We start from the raw sequence: 20,994 nt of genomic DNA, 5'->3' as shown, positions 1-20,994 counted from the left end.
TTTTACTGAAACCTTCTGAGATGGGCCAGGCCAATGGAAAGGACTGTTGAAACTCATCAGATGCTGCAATCATTTTATATGTCGGAGCCTTGGCTTTCTAATGGGGGAGGGCGGGTACAAGGGCATTTGGGTTTTTTGTAGCTATGTTAGCACCTAATAGCCAGACACATCAAGGATCCTCAGTAAATAACATCTGAAAAGGGCTAACCAAAGAATTGGGTCTGTTGTACCCCTAATACCTGCTGTCTTTCATCTCTTTGGTTCTTTTCATTGAGTCAGTTAAATCTGCCATCAGAACTGGGGAAAGGTAGGGGGTAGGGGAAAAGAGGAAAGGAAATATCATATTTAATATTTGAGAATATTTTGGAGGGTAAAACTTATTGAAAGGTATTAAATGGATTTTTATTGGAGAATTAAAAAAATGGAAAAGTACATGTAACTATTTCTGTGTTTTATTTGCAGTGCTAGAATCTTAGAGCAGACAAAGCTAGCAAGGAAAATCCTAGCACCTCTACTTAGTATCAGATAAATCATCCTGGGGACCCCATGAGGGGAGAAGTTATAACCTTTTGAGTCACCTTTATTGTCACCATTTGAAGGGTGTTTCAGCCTCCTTGGGGCACAGATGGCATCAGCTTCTACATGAGCAGCACAGAATGTCATTGTTTTCAGTCCTTGTTGCTAGGTTGACATCACTTTATGGGTGGTGCATCAGCCTGCTCTTGTTCTGCCCAGAGCAATTGGCATAACTCTGTCAAAGGTGAGATTAGTTTCTGATTTTTATCTCTAAATTTGTAAGGAGAATTGACAATAAAGATCCAAATGTCCCTCCACCAAATGTGTGTTAAATGCACAATGAGGTGAGCCAAATTTCATTTGATAAATTGTGGGGCAAAGGACATAAACAACAGAATGGGGGTGGGGCAGGGATAGTGGTAACATGTAAAATGAGTTGGCAATGTACTGTCCAGTTCAGAGTTAACTTCTCCCTCATCTTCTCTGTGGCCTATTTCCTTCCTCCAATGCTTTCCCCAGGCTGAGCTGTCTCCACTCTTCCCCAACTCCTCGCTGTCATGTGGACTGCTTCTAGAGAACAATGGTGTTGGCACTGACACCTGAATAAATGGGGAGGTGGGCATAGTTTGTCTTGCCTCAGAAGGTTTGGGTGCTCAGGACACTTGTGACCTCTCTCACAAATCCTGCTGAGGAACTTCATATGGAACCCCACCCCAGGAGAGCTGCACTGTGACACCATCAAACCTGGAGCCCAGAGAGACTAAGTCCCAAAGAGAGATTAAGCAAAAAATAGATGGGGGAAGGGGAGCTCTTCCAGCATCCCAAAGCCATACAAGATAATTCTTACCTTATTTACTTGGGCTGCAAAATATCCAACTGTAAAATCTCTTCAGTTTAGGCAAAACATATATACCCTAATATGTGACAGAAAGGAAAAGATGAGTACTTTTGAAGTCTCAGCTTTTTGGTGAAAGAGAAATTGTGAAGAATAATTAACGAAATCACAGTTAATGGATAATCTGTGTTATTACCAGACATGTAAGCTAGAGAGCTATGGGACTTAAAGGGATGGTGGCATTTTGGTTTGAGGTGTCTGTGCAGGCATCATAGAGGCAGTGACATTTAAGAGATGAATAGGATTGTTTTAAGCCTGCAACGGGGGAGGGGGCTGTCAGTCCAGCAAAGGGCATTACAAACCATAGAGTATCTGTGCTCATGGAGTTTGTCATCTATAGTGAGACTGACACACACACTTGGTTTATCATTCTGAAAAGCAGAAGATGGTCCTCAGCCAGGGGTGGGCCAGACACAAAGATAGATGCCTGTCATGGGAAGGAGGAGGCCTACAGTTCCAAACAACTGAGGGAGATTATGACCCATCCATCAAGACAAGTGCATTAAAAGATGATGGGAGCACTAACGAATGGGGAATATATATTAACTGTGGGAAGAAGATCTCTTTAGACAGCATTAAAGAATGAGTGAGACTTCAAAAGTCAAAGAAAGGGGAAGGACAACCATCCTTCCATCCATGCCTACCAAGAACCCTTCTATTTCTTGGAGTCATACTTTATCTCTTGCACTTGTCTCCTCAAGGTGACAGAGATCTGAACATTTCCTTTCCAAAAGTGAAAGAGATTATGTCCTTGGATGGGAGAATCATGCAGAGAACTGCCCAGATCTTTTCCCTGTTGTGGCTCCTACTGGCTTTCTGTGTTGCTCAAGCTCATTAAGAAGCTCCTTTGTGTCCAGAGGATACAAAGCTCAAAACGATAAGCACAATATAATAAGAATACTAAAAGGATAATGCTGTCTTTAGAGATACGAAGGCAGAACTCCCAAAGGACTGTTTATTGATAGTGTAAAGTGATAGCACAGGAAAACCCAGATAGTGCCTTGGCATTTGTGGGAATATTGGAATCAGTCCAATATTTCCAACCATCAAATGTTTATTGTGCACCATGGGTTTTGTGTAAAGAGCTATAAGCTCCTTCTCTCCAAGAATTTATGAGTAGGTCCAAAAGTAAAGAGGTAAATACATGAAAAAATAAATAGCAGTACAAGATATAAACTGAGATCTCACAGACTAAGTATCAAGTGAGTGGTAGAATGTTCTGTGAAATGGAATAAAGGGTAAGTATGGATTAAATGCTTTCTCAAGACCCTGTTTTAAAATCCATTAGTTATGCATCTGACAATAACTGCTTTCAGGTGAGAATTTTATCACTGAAACTGGTTTTCTTCTCTTTCTCTGATTGCATTAACATCAGAAATAAAATAATAGCTCTGTTTTATTACTTGCGTCTTATATGCAGGGGACATTGTGTTGAGAACAGTGACTAGTGAATTTATGGACTGTATTGCAAATCTTCTCTTTACAAATAGGCTGAGTTCTTCAGGTCATTCTCAAAACTATTTGCAAATTCAATGTGTCTCTAAACAAGCGACATTTGGCATTGCCTCACAGCTATGAATTTTTTTGTTAATTTCTAATTTTGTTTCCATAGTAGTTCAGTCCTTTTTTTCTAGGACCTTCAACTCTTAATAATTTTTATTATATTAGATATGATGGAGTTAATCAGTTCCTGGCTTTTTCCTCTCTTAATGGTTATTTCAGGATCCTCATAGATGAGCTTCTCAGTGCCCTGCGTCTCAGTGCCTTCACCTTCTCTCCTCCAATTCCTTGGTCTTCCATTCAACCTCAGCTCATCATTCCTAGATCTGATGATCACCAATGGCTGTAACTCCTCTGTGTTTAAAGATTATAAGTCCTGCTCTCAGGCCACCACATCCTATCTGTCCAACAGAATCTCTCCAGTACCCTGACTGCAAGAATTCACAGCTCCACTAGAACTTCCCATTCACTTTATCTGACTTTTTTTTCTCCTGTTCTGTACCCTCTTGGGCCTTCTTTTCCCTCCTTACCTAACTTATGTCCCTGGGTTCTTCTTTACAGTTACTTCCTTGCAAAAACCCTCAGGTCTTTGACCTCCCTTTTGCACAATCCTGGTTTAGCAAAACCACAACCTTGGTGATTCCTGCTCTTCACTTACCTCACATCTGTACTTGTGCAGCTGAACATGGCTGGAGAAAAACACGCAGGCTCATTTTACAGTCGTGACTATAATCCTCAGGCCTTTATTGCTGTCAGGAAAATAATGTACAGGACGCTCCTATTCACTCCCTCATTAAACAATTACTTCATTACTTCTTGTCTCTCTTCAACCTTCCCCACCCTTCCTGTCTTGTCTGGCTCCTGGTCTTGACAATGCTATTGAGTCTGAAATCATGACTGCCCCCTTGTTCATCCCACCCTCTTTGCTTCTCCTGTTTGGTTTTTGTAGCACTTCATTTTAACCTAATAATTTAGTATTTATCATGGCAATTATTTGGTATTTGTCTCCCATTTCCTACCAGCACCCTTTGCCTAAGTTACAACTTTACAAGGGCAGAAATTTTGGTCAGGATCCTTTACTGAGATCTCCTGTGTATCTAGAATAGCATCTGGCATGTAGTGCATGCTCAATGAATCTTTGTTGAGTGAGTGAAAATAAGCAAATTATATTACATTCTAAGCCAATGGCAGAGAATGAAAAAACTGTACATGTCCATGGATGCCATCTGTTGGTAGCATGCAAAGTGATGTCACTCAAGGGACAGTTTGGACATCAGTGTTTGAACAAAAGTTTGTAAGTAGAAGAGCTTCTGTGTTTCCTTTAGATGAAGTTCAGTGAATTCAGCCTCAAATTCATTGAGAAGAGAAGGGTTTAACTCCCTTTCCTTATGTTCATTGAAAGTGATGAACAACATATTGTTCTTGAGCCTTTTAATGCTCCCAGGCATTTATGAGACACTTACTGTGAACCATGTAGAATGCCAAGCATTGTACTATGGTCTCAAAGTTCTGACCCATGGCAAGTGATGGCAGTGACTATCTCCTTTCCTGACCTTGTCCAGGGACAGAATGCATGGATATGATGGTTGACTCAGAGAAGTGGGTTATGGATCTGGTTGAATCTTGTGGGCTGATGAAGAAGCAAAAGAGTGGAGCCAATTTGCTCCTCCTAGACATTGTTTATGGTCTGTTTCAGCTCCAAGCAAGTGGCTAAACCTGTTCCAGTGGCCTGAGCATATGACCTGTAGAACTTCAGATTAATGATTTACCTTTGTTTGTATGTCTCTCTTGACTCCCTCTTTATATTTGGCTGTGGTGATTGAATGATGTGATTCACTCAACAGGTAACCTGTATAGACTAATCCACAGAATTCTTTAGCTTAGATTACAGTCACTCTCTTGATAAAATGGAGAATACATCAGGTCAGTCTTTTGGGAACAGGGAGAAGGATTTTGGGAAATTGGGAATGGAATGGAAGAAAGGAAGGAAGTTGTGCATGGAATCAAACAGATATTCCTGGCAATAACCATTGTGGACAGGAAGTAGGGTGTTGGGCCCACCCAGTCCTGGGTAGCTGGTGCCTGTTTTGCTGTGAGAACCAGAAAGCCCTATTTTCAGAGATAGAGCAGGCAAGAAGAGGAGGGAGTGGTTCTAACAGCTGATGCTTACAGTCAACACGGCCACCAAGGAAAGTAGGGAGGAAAGAGAAGGCACATTCACTGCCTGGGCTCTGACCCCCGGACCCATAGAGATTTTCAGATTGCCTGTGAAAGAATCTTTTGGAGAAAGTGTTAAAAATTTGGAGCCCTAAACCTTAAATTCTGATCCTGTATGGGTTATAACCAAGGAAATTTGCATGTACCAGCCTCTCTGGTGATTCTTTCATATGGCAAAGTTTAAGAGGAGTGTTAAGGCTGTGGATCACCCTTCCTTCCAGGAGGTGGCTCAGCCCTGCTCTTCCCTTGCAGGCTGTCCTTGCAGGTCACACCAGTGTCAGTGATTGCCTCTGGAGGATGGCTCCGGAGTCTTTCCCGGGCAGCTCTGGCTTCCCCCAAGTCCACGCACTCCCAACCCACCTGGCTAGGCCCAAACCATCTAAACTCAATGTACCTCAAACTGAATTCCTCCAAACCCAGCTTCACTTACTGACAACCTCATTCTTTTGCCCAAACAACCAGGCTTGAAAACTCCGAAATGTTCTTAAATGTTTCTTGTCCATTATCCCTCTCTTCATCTAATCGGTAGATCATCCTTCACAGCATCTCTGTTTTATCTTCCTAGCTCTTCTCCTGCCATTTCCTATAACCTAGTTCGAGTTCCTTCTTCCCTCATGCTGATCAGGTGACCAACTGTTCTGATTTGTCTGGAACTGAGGGATGCAGGACCTGCCATGCTAAAGCTGGGAGGGTCACTGGTAAACAAGGACGCATTGGCTGTCCTATGCCTGGGGCACTGCAGTAGCCTCCTTCTTGGTCTCCTAACTCACAGTCTGTTCTTTCTATAAACCATGCACACGCTATCTCAGATTTCTTTCCCACACATAATTCTGAATAAGTCATTGTTTCTGCTCCCAGAACCTTCAACCTTAAAGGACGTAAGTTGTTTTCTAATTAATTTAAATTTATTACTGCAGCATTCAAGGACCCCCAAAATCTGATCCTAATCTGCCTTCTTAGTTATACCTTCCATTATTCCTTTACATGTAGCCTTTCTCAAACTGAATCAGCACTTCCTGATAGAATATTCTCACTTTAGGCCTTGTCCACGTTGTCATTTTGCTCTAATCACCTTCCGGCCCAAATCTTGGCCCTTAGAAATCTTACCCTTGATTTAGGTCCCAGCCCCCATGCCTCCACCTCTGAGACACCACAATTCTGATCATCCAACCAAAAGCAATGCCCTTCCTCTCAACTCCCATGAAGCCTCCCTTACACCCTCCAGTGGGATTTGTCACCTTGATATGTACTTACTTGCTACCTACCTTCCTCTTCTACGTGACACTAAGCTCCTGCAAAAGAGGAATCTTTCATATTCATTTTCTCAGCCTTCAAAGTTCATGAAACTTTGCACATGGCAGATGACTGGAAAACACACATTTGGTAGCAAGCACAAATGGGGAAGTTTTCGTTACATTCTACTAGACTGGAAAGGTTTGCTCATGAAAGGGAAGGCATCTCTGTGGGCCACCCAGCACTGGGGGCATGTCCCAGCTATCAGAGGCACATGTGGTTTAAAACAGACAAGTGTATCATTGGGATACCATATGGGATTATGCCTGTAAGGAATAGAAATTGCTAATACTCATTGAGCAGTTACTCTTTGCAGGCACTTCTCCATGTGCCTTATTCATGCTAGAGAACTAACTCACTTAACCTCACAATGTCCCCATAATGCAGTCCAGAACTGGGATTAAGAGTATGGGCACAAAAGTCAGAATGACAGAGTCTGAAATCCAGCTCCACCACCTTATAGTTGGGTTCCCCTGGGCAATTTGTTGCTTAACTTGTCTGCCATGCTTTCTTAATTTGTTAAAAAAGGATAAGAATTGTACCCAGTTCAGTGGAGTATTTAAAAACTTTCATAATTCATTGACCCCGAGATGTCATCTCTTGAAATCTGAGCACCATGGATTGTTGGAGGCAACCCGAAGACACAGGTGTTAAAATGTGGAAAATTTTAGAGTCAATGAGATGTAGTAAATGATTTAAATGAGTAATGACATCTTAATAAAACTCTCTAAACGGACAGGACTGTCTGAGCAGGAGATCTGTGGGCCCACCCTCAGTTGCCTTTTTGTATTCAATGAACCCAATAAGGTAGACCTCTCCTTCTATTTGGGTCTCTGAGGCATTCATGGAGAAGCCAACCTTCCACTTGGGACATAAGAGCTATATGTGAAATATCACCATTAGCATTTGGCCTCTCTTTAAAAAAAAAAATTAATTTTTAAGGCATAGGGGGAAAGTGTGAGAAGCTGAAGTCCATGGTCTAGGCTTAGCTCAGACCCTCTTTAGCAAAACTGACAGTAGGTATTTGACATTAAAAAGGCTTATAGCAGCAGACTGTCATGATTAATTAGATTTTAAAATGGGACTGACACCCCCTCTCATTTTTTTTCTAGAGTGGTTTGACATTTGTGCATAGTATGAAGAAAGAGCATTAAGACTGAAATGCAGCTGCTAAGAGGCTTCAGCTCATGTTTGCTAATCTCCTGTATGTGAAACACTGGCACCCAGACAAACCCTCATTCACATCAGAACAAAGTGCTAGTTATGTGTGTTGAAATTCCTTAAAGAAAATGTCTTGCAGGCTATTGGGGAGCACACGAATGCTGGAAATACTTCACCAAAGTATTGCTCAATGTCCTGGGAAGATGGTCTGTAGGCATTTGGAAGTTCACCTTCGAGAAAAACTGCAGGACTTTGGGGATCATGGGTCTGGTGAGGACAGAAGGAGCGTGGGTGGATGCATGGGTGGAGATGGGTTTGGATGTTTGCTCTGTAATTGTCCCAGGCCAAGCAGGAGCCAGCTCCAGACTACTCACTTTATTATTACATTGAGAGAATCTAACGTCAAGGCTGCCACTTTTCCTACTTGGGGCCAGAGATTCCTATTTTCTGCTTATAAGCCCTAGTCCCTTGGGTTTCCTCAGCTTTATAAGTAAGAGGGTGGAGAAATGGAGGAAAGCCTTGTGATCAGCACCAAAGGTATGAAATACTTAGGTGGGAGTTTACGGGGGTAGAATGGAGACTAACTCAATCATGCCTCCAGTGTTGGGAGATAGCTTCAACAGAAGGATTGAGTAAGACCATAAGGGTGCAAAGGAAGGAGGATGGTAAAGTGGAAGTGGTGACAGGGGAACCGTAAGAAGTAAATACCAGTACAAGAGCCAGCAAAATGCAGCTAAGTGGTTTGCATTGTGGTTCCTAGACCTGCAGTATCAGAATCTCCTGAGAACTTGTTAAACATGAAGATTACCTAGCCCTACCCGAGGCCTACTGAATCAGAAACACTGAGGTGAAGTCCAGCTATTTGTGCTTTAACAGGTCTTCCTGCTGATTCTGATGCACACTAAAATTTGAGAACCAGAGAGACACCTGCCAAGGAACTGCAAGAGAGGAATTAGAGGCACTTCAGAAATGAAGAAGAAATAGTTCTAGCAGCATTGGAAGCGGGGAGAGAATGGAATCAAAATGAAAGTGGTGAGGGCTGCTGAAATCAAAGAAGGATGTGAATCAAGCCACCAGCAGCTTGAGGTCGCCTGGATTCTTGGCTAGCACGTTGCTGAAACTGCACTCATGCAGTTTGAAGAAGAGATCCAACTAACAAGGGGAAAAGAACAAACATGGGTGAAAATCACTCTTGGAAATTAGACAAGGGGAATTACTTTGTGGAAATTCCTGTAGGTCCTAGTGTGACTCATTTATTATGTCTTCATTCCACTCTAGCCAGGTGCAGTGGATTGAATGGTGGGCCCCCAAAAGATGTGTCCACATCTTGACTCCAGTGAATTTAACCTTCTTTGGACAAAGGTTTTTCACAGATGGAATTAAAGCTCTTGAGATGAGGAGGTCATCTTGGATTATCTGGCTGGGCCCTAAATCCAATGACAATTGCCCTTATAACTGAAGAGACAGACACCCAGAGACAAACCACGTGGCGATGGGGCATAGATTGGATGAGGTTGTTACAAGCCAAGGAACCCCTGGGGCCACCAGAAGTGGAAGAGGCCAGGAAGGAGCCTCCCTCGGAACCTTGGGAAGGAGTGTGGTCCTACTGAGCCCGGAACTGTGAGAGAATAAATTTTTGTTGATTTAAGCCAGATTTGTAATAATTTTTTGTTACAACCCTAGGAAATGTATATACATGACTTAAAGGAGAAGTACATGGGTTTTCCAATCAGACAGAACTGTGTCTTAAATTTTTGTTTTGAAATTTTTTTTGATTTTCCTTGTGTAGGATATAAACTCTCAGTCAAGTTGTCCCCAGCTGGCTTGCATAGCTTATTAGCTATCTGCTTCTTATAAGCATTTGTGTTTGTTTCCTCTGGATTAGATCCTCTCTTCAGTCTTTTTCCATCTTTGATATTCTAGCAAGGGAGTGTTGGGTCAATAACCCAATTATTTTTTAATTGTGAAAAATAACATATATACAAAGCACACCACAACAATTAGTTGTAGAATAGATTTCAGACTTTGGTATGGGTTACAGTTCCACAATTTTAGATTTTTCCTTCTGGCTGCTCCAAGACACTGGAGATGAAAAGAAGTACCAATATAATGATTCAGGAGTCATACTCATTTGTTAAATTCTATCTTCTCTTTTATAACGCTACCTTCTCCTTTGATCTTTTTTAAAACTATTTTTTATTGATTTATATTATATACTCACATACCATATAATCATCTGAAGTGTACAATCAATGGTTCACAATATCATTATATAGCTATGCATTTATCACAATTGACTCCTTTTTTCTTTTTTGTGAAAAATAAAATATATACAAAAAAGCAACACATTTCAAAGCACATCACAACAATTAGTTGTAGAACAGATTTTAGAATTTGGTGTGGGTTACAATTACCCAATTTTAGATTTTTCCTTCTAGTTGCTCTAAGATACTGGAAACTAAAAGAAATATCAATATATTGATTCAGCAATCATACTCATTTGTTAAACCCTACCTTCTCTGTATAACTCCACCAAAACCTTTGATCTTTCTCCCATTCTTTAAGGGTATTTGGGTTATGCCCATTCTAACTTTTTCTTGTTGGCAGGGGCTGTTTATAATATGGAATAAAGGGATGGAACTAGTTGATGTTTTGGAGAGGCTGGCCCCTCTGCATTTCAGGACTTATCTGGTCCAGGGACCCATCTGGAGGTTGTAAATTTCTGAAAAGTTATTCTAGTGCATGGAACCTTTGTAGAATCTTATTAACACCCTAGGTGTTCTTTAGGATTGGCAGGAATGGTTTCGGTTGGGATTTGGCAAGCTATGATATGTAACAATGTCTAACTGAGGCATGCGAAAGAATGACCTCCAAAACAGCCTCTTGACTCTATTTGAACTCTCTCAGTCACTGATTACTTATTTGCTACACTTCTTTTCCCCTTTTGGTCAAGGTGGCATTGCTGATCCCACAGGGCCAGGGCCAGACTCATCCCTGGGAGTCATCTCCCACACTGCCAGGGAGACTTTCACCCTTGGATGTCATGTCCCACATAGGGGAGAAGACAATGATTTCACTTACAGAGTTGGGCTTAGAGTGAGGCCACATCTGAACAACAAAAGAGGTCTTCTGGAGGTAACTCTGAGGCACACCTATAGGAAGGCTATGCTTCTCCACTACATATATAAGCTCCACAAAAGCAAGCCTCAAGATCTAAGACTTGGCCTATTGATTTGGTCCCTAATGTTTGACACAGTATCAGGGGTTTTCCCGGTGGTAAAGTTTAATAGTTTCATATTTTTTCTCCCATCCCTCAAGGGACTTTGTCAATACATTTTTATTATCTGCTTAATATACTCTGAGATGTATCCAGGTATTACATTAAACTAAACAGGAATAAAGGCCCTCATTGTTATTCTGGGTTCCCTACGTTTGGATGGTTTAAAAGATCTGTCCAGACAGGTTGAGTTAGATTATGTGCCACAGAAACTTTAGGTTCTGGACAAAATAAACCTTTCTTCCTTTGGTCTCAAAGAGTAGATGAGGTTCTAAAATATAAACAATGTTTTCCTTACCCCTGTATTCTGAATTACCTTAATCCCGACCGGATTGGCTTCCTTCTTATCTCTAAGAACAGAGATAAGAGTTCAGCCTCTCAAGATCCAGAAATAACAATTACCACTCCAGACTACATGTGACTGCTATAAGAGCTTGCAATCTGGGCCCCTGTTTTCTTATATGTATTTTCTAAATGAGACCATACAATATTTGCTCTTTTGTTTCTGGGTTATTCTGCCTCACCAGATGTCCCACAGCTTCCTTCACAATGTTGCACACCTCACAACTTCTAAATAGCCCAATTTTTTGGAGAGTGTTTGGAGATGACATTAGCCACCATCCTTTGAAAATCTATTGATTTCCCATGGAGAATGAAGAGAACTTCTTTCTGAAATGAGGCATGATGCCTTTTCCAGAACTGTGTGCTCAGGTAATTTTCATAAAGACGTGAAAAGGATGGTCTCCTGATTGGGTCTCAACCATTCCTTCCTGAGTGGGAGGGCGTGCCTCTGTTAAATTAGCATGAATTGACTGTGGGTGAAAAGGGGTTTCACCACAGACAAAAGAAACAACAAACACAGGCCTACAGAAGGAATGTTCTATGGCTAGATCAGCTACTACCCGTGTGTGAGGCACATGGGGTTGTTTGGAATTGTTCTCAAGCTCACCAGAGAAAAATATAAAATCTGAAGTAAGCCTCTCACAGACACTGTGTGATGTTCAAGGACATGTCATTCTAGCATTAACTACTTCAGCAGAGAATTTTATATTGGACATCTCCATCCAAGAAGATTGATTTCTGGAAAACCAGAAGATACTCCACTTATCAGGTCCCAAGCTGTGCTTCTGGGGCCAGCTGGCATCATGGGGATCCATTGTTCTGTGTTTCCCGCCAGTTCTGCCTCCCTCTCCGATAAGTGTCAGTAAGAGAGGCCAGTGGATTAGACACTTTGTGTGAAGCATTCCTCTTTGGGTTTGAATCTAGAGTGAGGAGAGATGTTCCAAGGAGAACTGAGCCAAGGCAAAACCGCAAGAGACAAAGTTGGTCTTTGGTAGTTCACCCCACCTGACTTTCCCCATCCCAGAAACCCACCACTGAGGTGATACTCAGATTTTATACTTTTATTTTCTTTTGCTTCTCTATCAAAGCACAGCTGTCCTTTGCCTCAACCCTCTAAAATTTGGATCTGTTGATTTTAAAAGTCCTAATAGCTATTTATTAACATCTTACCATTTCAGGTAAGTCATATGCATTTTAATGGCTTTCTCTAGGGTATCTCAGCCCACAAGAGAGGCTCTAATGGTGGGAATTTCAGACCCACCGTGGAGCTGGGCAGTGGGAAAAGTGTTCCAGAGAGCCTCTCAAATCACAGGACCTACATGGGCACTGATGACACCTATGGACCAACATATAAAATGAATTTATTTATTTATGTCAACAAAGATTTTCCTGCCTTACCTCAGAAATCAGTCCCAGAGAGAGAGATATTTGCTCCAGCTTCCCCTCAGGAAGGCACTCCCATGGAGAGCAGGAAGGACAATGGACTGTAGGGTGCAGCCAAGAGAGCCGGGCTCCCTGCTGCTGGGGCTGGTTCTGCCATGAACTGGGTGTGTGATTATTGGCTCTTCCCTTAAATTCTCTGCAGAGTTTTCTTCCTCTATAAAATTTTGTGATAAATCAGGTGGAATTAGATCAGTGTCTGACCACAAGGATTACCTGGACCAACTGTTAAAACCCTGGGAATCTATGCTTTTAATAAGCACCTCTGTAATAGAAAAGTTCTGGCAAGTGTGGGAAACACTCAGGTAACTCTCAAGCCTTTCAGCCTCATGCTGCTGTGACATTCTCCAAAAGGGCAGTATGGTTATGGTTGTCAGCAAGTGTTCAGAACCAGACAGCCTGAGTTAGAAACTCAGCCTTGATTTGCCAGCAGTGTGCCCTTGTCATGTTATACCTCAGTTTACTCCTCAGTGCAATGAATAAAATAATAGCAACAGTACCTATTGCGTAGGGTTGTTGATGATAAATGAAGTCAAATGAACACAGTGTTTAGAACAGTGATGGGCATGTAGGAAAGACTCAAATTATGTTAGCTTGCTTGAAACTACATGGGCAGGGCAGGGCAGGAAAAGGCAGTTGGCAGAGCCATAGAACTCACCTCAATATCACCCTTGTTTTAGTTTGCTGAAGCTGCCAGAATGCAATATACCAGAAATGGAATGGTTTTTATAAAGGAAATACATTAACTTGAAAGTTTGCAGTTCTAAGGCCATGGAAATGTACAAACTAAGGCAACCAGGGAACCATACCTTGACTCCAAAGAAAGGCCCATGGGTCCAGAACACCTTTGTCATCTGGGAAGGCATGTGACTGGTATCTGCTGGGGTCTTTGGCTTTTTCTTTCAAGCAGCTTCCCAGGGGGCATTTTCCTTCTGCATCGCCAAATGCCTGGGTCTTGTATTGGCTCTTTTAGCTCTGAAGCTTTTTCCAAGATGGTCCCCTTTTGAAGGACTCAAATAAGCAATTCTACCTTGAATGGGTAGAGACACATCTCCATTGAAACCATCTAATCAAAAGTTACCACCCATAGCTGGGTGGGTCACAATTCCATGGAAACTACTTAATCCAAAAGGTCCCAGCCAAGAATATTGAATGAAGACTAAAGAATATGGCTTTTCTGGGGTACACAACAGTTTCAAACCAGCACACCCCCTTTTTATAGTCTTCTCTGGGTCTCTGAGCTAACTGCAGCTCCTTCCTTCTGCCTTCCTTACAGTCCTCAACACACATGGCATGTGGCATTGTTTTGACTTTGTGAATGTGTCCAAATCAAACTCCATTCTGAGCTCCCTGAGGGTAGGCCAGGGAGCTGGCCAACAGGAGGCCCTTGTCAACTGGCCTCTCTGGCTTTCAACTTTCTCTGTGGAATTCCTCTCTCTCTCTCTCTCTCTCTCTCTCTCTCTCTCTCTCTCTCTCTCTCTCTCTCTCTCTCTCTCTCTCTCTCTCTCTCTCTCCCCCTCTGTCTCTCTCCCTCTCCCTCTCCCTCTCCCTCTCCTTCTCCCTCTCCCTCTGTCTTGCTGTTCCTTCAGTCTCTGTGTCCCTGGAATGGAATGCCAGTGTTCTGACTGGAACCTGTTCCATAATGGGAAGGTAAGTTTCCATCACCTTCCTTCCTGGAATGTGCAGTGTGGTGACAGGGTCAGAGTTTCTCTACTCGTGCTGAAGCAAGGTGGCCTCTTGGAAGTAAGGGTGGGAGAACCCAGCATCAGGACCACTCCTGACTCCCACATGAAAACTGTAGGTGAGCAGTAGCTGGAAGCAGTGTTGTCCAAGGAAGACAGCCCATTTCCCATTCTGACTCTGGGTGCTGTTCTCCTGTTCATTATCCTGTGCCTTAGGGATTCAGGTCAGGTGGCTGGAGGAAATACTGTTGTAGCCATCTTTGAAAAACACAACCTGCCCCAACCTCAGAGGAACCAAGCACCACCTCAATGGCATTGAGCCAAGCACATACCCTTTTGGCTTTTCTAAGGGATGTCATTACCAGCAGAAATGGGAACAAGACTCAGGCAAAGAGTCTTCTTCCATAGGCCCCCATATCTTTCTTGATTATGGTTTGTACGCAAAAGAGCCCAGAACGATGAGTTGTGGGAGCATGGCCATTTTGGAGGAAAGCCCCCTTGGGGTAAGGCCCCTGAGCCCTTGTGGGTGGCAGGCTCTCAGGTGGGGGTGTGCTGAGTGAGCTGGGAATGAAATGAAGGGGAAGCAGGGGCCTGCTGAGGGTGTCTGTGGGAGTGAGACCAGGACTGAACAGGGCAAAGGCCCAGTGTGGGGCTATGGGAAGAAACATTTCTTCTCTTTGCCCTTCCACCTTCCCTCCACCTCTGTGGCAAAACAAAGAAAAGGAAAAAAAAAAAAAAAAACTAGGCTAGATCAGAATAAGCAAAGAATGGCATTAATATTTGTTGAGTTCCGTTTATGTGCCAGGCATTGTGCTTGTCCCTTTCAAAACATTATTTCATCATTGCCCTCCCCCCTACATGGGATTTGACATCCAGGCGTGAAAGTCTCCTTGGAGACGTGGGACATGACCCCTAGAGATGACTCCAGACCTGGCACTGTGGGATCAATAATTCCATCCTGATCAAAAGGGGGAAAAGAAATGTAATTAATTATCAGTAACAGAGAGAGTTCAAATAGAGTGGAGAGGCTAGTTTGGAGGCTGTTCTTATGCAAGCTTCAGGTACACCTTGCTACCTATCATAACCTGCCAACCTCCAACCAGGACCATTCCAGCCAATCCTAAAGGATACCTAGGGCAATTTATAAGATTCCATAAGGGTTCCAGGCATTAGAGTAACTTGCCAGAAACCTACAACCTCCATATGGGTCCCTGGTCCAGATAAGTTCTGAAACGTAGCCCAGCCTCTCCAGAACATCAGGTAGTTCCATCTCCCTACCCCATATTAGTGACAGACCCTTCCAATATCAAAATTTAGAATTGCCATAGTCCAAAGAACCCCAAAGAGAGAAATAGAAAGATCAAAAGTGATGGTGGAACTATACATAGACTATAGGACTCAACAAATGAATATGAATGCTGAATCATTAAATTGATGTATTTTTTAGTCTCCAGTATTTTAGAACAGCTAGAAGTAAAACCTGAAGTTGTGAAATTGTAACCCATGTCAAAGTCTGATATATGTTCTACAACTAATTGTGGTGCTGTGCTTGGAAATTTATAGCTTTTTTGTATATATGTTATTGTTCACAAAAAAAGAAGGAAAAGAAAAGTCGATTGTGATGATTAAAAAGTATGTGAGCCCTCTAGCCTCCTATATTCTGGAGCCGCTAGAAGGAAAAATATGAGAGGATCGTACGGTAGCCCATGACAAACTCTAGGATCTGTCCTGAAACCACTTGTTGAAGAGTGCTTTGAAAACGTTGCTTTTTAATTTCTTTGCTTTGTATATATGTTATGCTATACAATAAAAAAAAGTAAAGAAAATCCACATTATTTCATTTAATTATCACAAAACCTCTGAGAGGTGTATATTATCAATTTTACTTTATAAGCAAACACACTGAGAGAGAGAAATTAGATAATTAGGCCATGATCATACAGCCAGTAAGTGATATAGAAGGGATTCAGATGATGTCTCTCTGGCCCTGAAACTTATAGTCATTCCACTACTCCCTGTAATCAGGGATAGGCAACAGAGAAGTAGAAAGTGAGGTCAATATTAGGAAGCAGCAAGATGGGAGTTAAGGATATGAAAAGGGACCCGCCAAATTTCCTTCCTGCATTTCATAGTGGCTGTTCACATGTAGGGGATGCAGCTTGATTCCACAAATAACAATGGATTGGGGTAGGAGATGGTCTTGCTGAGAAAAATGTGGAAAGATGCCTGCTCATGTTAAAGGATAAATAAAAACATCAGAGCCAAGGAAGGGCTAGCAATGGGTGGCTTCTTCTCAGAGAGAAGCACAGTGTGATGGATGATTGATTTCTTATTCCTGCCCTCAAAATAATTTCCTGGGAGAAGGTGAGATACAATGGATATAAGAAGCTGTGGATTGGGAAGAGCTTTGTTTTTGGCTTGGTCACTTGTTGTTTTTTGTTTGTTTGTCAGTTTTTTTGCATGGGCAGGCACCAGGAATCAAACCCAGGTCTCCGGCATGGCAGGCGAGAACACTGCCTGCAGAGCCACCATGGCCCATGTTTGGTTACTTGTAATTGGTCTTCTAAGCAAGTTATTTCTCTCTGGGTCTTTAGTGACAAGATGGTTGCAAGCTTCCTTCCAGCTCTGAAGGGTACAACCCTATTCAAACCCTGGGCCTCGTATAGACTAAGTACTCAAATATGCTGAAGTATTAAATATGTTGAACTGACTCTTCGGTTGCTCTGTGGCAAAGTAAGGACCTTGTTCTGTGAGAGGCCAAGCAATCTAAACCCAGATGAGTGATCCCAGTCCTCCTTTATTTCTTGGCATGGGGCCCAGGCTCATTCTCAGGCCATGAGCATCCTCCCTGGGGCAGGTCACACCACAGCTCTAGCAACCTCAGGTCTCATATATAACTGTGACTCCTAAGTCACTTGTCTATAATTTCCTGTGGCCAACTCAACCCATGGACTTGCATTGGAACATTCTCCTCTTTTGGCTTTCCTTTTGCTCCATCCCTCCTTCATGCCACTGTGGAAAGGTGTTGTGGGACTGAGCTTCCCAGGGAGCTCTGGGAGCCACAGAGAAGCCCTGGAGGGACCGAAGAGCATCCATACCATCTCATGTACTCAGGGTCTAGTCAAGCTGCAGTCCTTCTTGCCTTGGCTCTTCTCAGGCTCTCCCCCTTGTTGGTCACTGCCCCTCCACTCCCAGACCCTACTCACACATCATGCTTCAGTGTCATGCCCCTATTCATTGACTGTTTGGCTGTGGGCTCCATCATCCTTAGGGAGTTGGTCCTTTCTGTTAAGCTTTCACTCTGCTCCTCACTCCATGTCAGTCAGTCTTTGAGGGTGTGAGGAGGTTGGAGGAGTTAGGGTTTAGCAAACAGCAGGTGAGTCATCTCCACAGGTTGACGTAAGGAGCAAAGAATGGGTAGATGTGCTGGTAGGAAAAAAAATGATACTTAAGTTACATGTGCAGATGAATCAAGCATTACTCACTGAACCCAGGAGAGAAGACTGCCTTCTCTGATTGAGGCTGTGGGTGTGTGCGGAGGGTGATAAAGGGGCTCTTCTTAGGAGGTCTGAGTAAGTAATGGGACCTACCACCTAATGGGACCATTTATTTTTGAAGTATAGTCTGAGAGCAAAGTATGGATCATTTAGAGTCATGAGAGTTAACCAATTAAACATCAGTGAGGTCCTACCATGTGGGAAGCTCTGTGCTGGTTGCCCCACAGCTCATTTATGGTATTGGTGAATGGCTTTCTGTAGATTACTTAGGAAGGGGCTAAAATTTGCAGCTGGGGGGAGTGGCATTAGATTTTGTGGTGGAAGGAGCATGTCTCTCTCTAAAACCTTTTTCAAAAAGAGCATGGGCACCTATGTTTCTAAAACGATCAAAAGCTAATTTGAAGGTGAAGATGGAACTGGCTTAGCTGGTATAGTCCTTGAAGACATGTCCACTGTGGCCTCTCAGCTCATCATCTGAGGACAGGAGGACATAGTCCTTGAGAGGTTGAGTTTTCAGTGCTAGAAGAAGGTTTAGCTCTTTCATTGTCAATCCATCTTACTGCTCATTCTCCTTTCCCCCCTCAACCTAGCTCTCTCAATCTACTGTGACTATCAATATTTCTGTTAAAAATGCCATTCCTCTCCTGTCCCTAGGCCCAAACCCAGAAAACACCTTGGATTTTGTAAAGTCACTGAGCACCCTTTTATTCATTCCCTAAAATCAATCCTTCCCCAATTCCACTGTTCTTTTCTCAACCCTCTCTTGTTTTATTTTCTGCTGCAGTTACACAGCTTTGGACATTCATAACATCACACATGATCCCCTGCCAGTGCTTCTCTCTTTGACCTCCCTGAGTCCTGTTGGGACAATGAGGTGATACTACTTGTGCACCAAAAATCCATGTTCTTCTTTTGGACACATGGCTAGATGGTGCTTTCCCGTTCTCCCATGTGTTTCAATGTAGCATATAATTAAGCTCTAGCCAATGGAATGTAAGCAATATAGCCAACACTTTTATAGAACACCAGCTACATGCAGATAACAATGAGATTTAGGGGATGGTAGCATCGGAAATGGAAGGTGCCTGGGTTCCTGAATTATGGTGAGGAGGAAAGCCATCAATGAGGGAGCTACAGCAAGATGCAGCTGCCTTGGATTGCTGCATCAGCAAGAAATAAACTTGCATTGTGTTTGAGAATATTTGGATTTATTTATTATGACAGCCTAGCCTAGCCCAATAAAAGTCATTTCAAGTCTAAGTTCTTTTACCTGACTTTTAACATCTTCATACGTTGCGTCTTTCTCTGTCTGACTTTATTTCCCATGACTCCCAACTCTGTCCTGTCCCTTCTAATGTTCCTGGTCTCTAGGTCTACCCCAAGCACAACCACTCCTACTTTCCTTCTTGTGGATGCCTTTCTTTTGACCTCTGCTTTCTTTCCTTTGCTTGTCTCATGCTCAAGCTCTTTTGAGAGGTGTCTTGGACAATTCCATCCCAAACTCATCACTCTCTTCCCTAAATTGATAAGTCAATAATTGTGTCACCTGTGCTCATTTTCTCTTCTTCCTCAAGCACAAGACCTGTTTTTGCATTTGCTCCTCAGTGTGAAGGATAAAGTAGGAGTTAAATAAATTTTTTTAATGAATTGGCTGCAGTCTTGGACACTCAGACTTCATTCCTTGACGTGAATAATGTGGACTATGTTCTCTGGTGGATCATTTGTTCATTCAACAAAAGATTTACTGTGTGTCATTGTTATAAAGAGCTGTTGTGAAAGCTACAGGGAACTCATTAAGAAGTAGCCCCGCCTTTGGCATATATGTCAAAATATGAGACTATCGTTCAATGATGTCTCTTTCTTGATTAGTCCCTGAGGCGGCTGATTTAGTTTCTCTTTCCCCTGAAGTCCTTTGTTTCCTGTCAACATTGTGCCTTCAACCCTGAACCACAGGGGCTGAATGTACCCAGGGAAGTTGATGGCAAGGCAAGACCCCTGGAATGAGGAATCACTACTTCTCTACTTGGCTCAGTCTCAAAGCTGACTTTCTTGGCCCATTTAGCAGGAAACCTGCCTCCCATAGTCATGAGAGGCAGGTTTTGTGGAAAAGTGGAAATTTTTCTACAGCATAAATATTTCTCTTCTGCATATTAGGTACCAGACCCTGCTTACTCTATCAAAGAGTAATGATGAGAACAAATATCCCTCAGCTCTCCCTATCCCATCCCTGGGAAGGGCATGTGTTTTGAACAGGGGAAATACTTACCAAAGAGGAAGACAGGGTGAAAGACCAACAGCTTTTGGCTCTCTGAAATGTGGGAAGGTCATGGATTTGAAATTAGTATGCCCAGACTTCCTCTTTAAGGAGAGGGAGATGCTAGATTGAGAGAGAAACTGAAATGATAGATGTTTTTCCTCCACTTCCCTCTGGGAGAAGGAGACCACCTCTCATCATGTCCCCTCCACTGTCATGGTGACCTGGAATGTCGGCTGCACCAAGGCAGAGATCTTTGTTTTGTCACAGATCCACACACCTACAACAGTGCCTGGAATATAGTAGCTGCTCAGAACATATTTCTGGGGTGACTATATTGCAGTAAAATTGGTGATAAGTTGCTGTTGGGCAGAGCACTCCCACTTGACTTGGAAAAAACCTGGAAGTACCTGTGAGCCTTGTGGGAGCATACAAGGCAGCTGTGGGGGTTAGATGGGGAGCTTACACTGGGGTGTTGTCACCATGGAGGCTGTAGGGAGGACCTCTTGGGGATTCTCAGGCAGGCTCATGGGGACACTGAGCACCAGCAAGAACCCAGAGGGTGCTGGACCAGAAGAGGGAAGCGAGGGTACCCCATGCACCACCGGGCACAAAGCAGCACGAGGCCACCACGTGAGCCAGGGACTACTTCTGCAAGCACAAGGACACAGAAACCCCCTCAAATATGCCCTAGAGGCCATCTGGGGAGGAAGAACAGAGCAGGACAAAACTGAGCAATTCCTTGAAAAAGACTGTTGTATACTCGAAAGGAGACTGTTTAAGTAGGAAGAGACTCAGACATTGCTTATTAGCTTATCTCATTTTCCTTTCTATTCTTTAAATTGGAGATGATTATTGAGAGGACTAAATAAATATTTATAATGCATTTAGATGGTTGTGTTGCTGCTGCTGCTGCTTCT

The 20,994-nt window shown here is 42.9% G+C and overlaps 2 long non-coding RNA genes across 11 annotated transcripts in view; one reads left to right on the top strand and one right to left on the bottom strand.

The window, feature by feature from the left end:
* LOC143669987 (uncharacterized) overlaps positions 1 to 20,994 on the top strand; it is a 224,485-nt gene that overhangs the window by 66,367 nt on the left and 137,124 nt on the right. Inside the window, exons 4-5 of one of the 10 annotated variants that reach the window (XR_013169183.1) lie at positions 7,534 to 7,852; positions 8,459 to 9,226. The exons of 7 other annotated variants lie outside the window; for them this stretch is intronic. This is a non-coding gene — a long non-coding RNA (uncharacterized LOC143669987). Of the gene's footprint in view, positions 1 to 7,533; positions 7,853 to 8,458; positions 9,227 to 20,994 lie in introns of those variants that run through there. 2 more of the 10 variants (XR_013169187.1, XR_013169191.1) reach the window with 2 other exon arrangements.
* On the bottom strand, positions 560 to 20,304 carry LOC143669986 (uncharacterized). The gene is made up of 4 exons (XR_013169180.1): positions 20,087 to 20,304; positions 17,530 to 17,749; positions 1,364 to 1,430; positions 560 to 751 (listed from the first exon to the last, which is right to left on the bottom strand). It is a non-coding gene; the product is annotated as an uncharacterized LOC143669986 (long non-coding RNA).

This window comes from Tamandua tetradactyla, chromosome 26, assembly GCF_023851605.1.
Source record: "Tamandua tetradactyla isolate mTamTet1 chromosome 26, mTamTet1.pri, whole genome shotgun sequence".
Lineage (NCBI taxonomy): Eukaryota > Metazoa > Chordata > Mammalia > Pilosa > Myrmecophagidae > Tamandua > Tamandua tetradactyla.
This window is presented reverse-complemented; position numbering and strand designations above follow the sequence as displayed.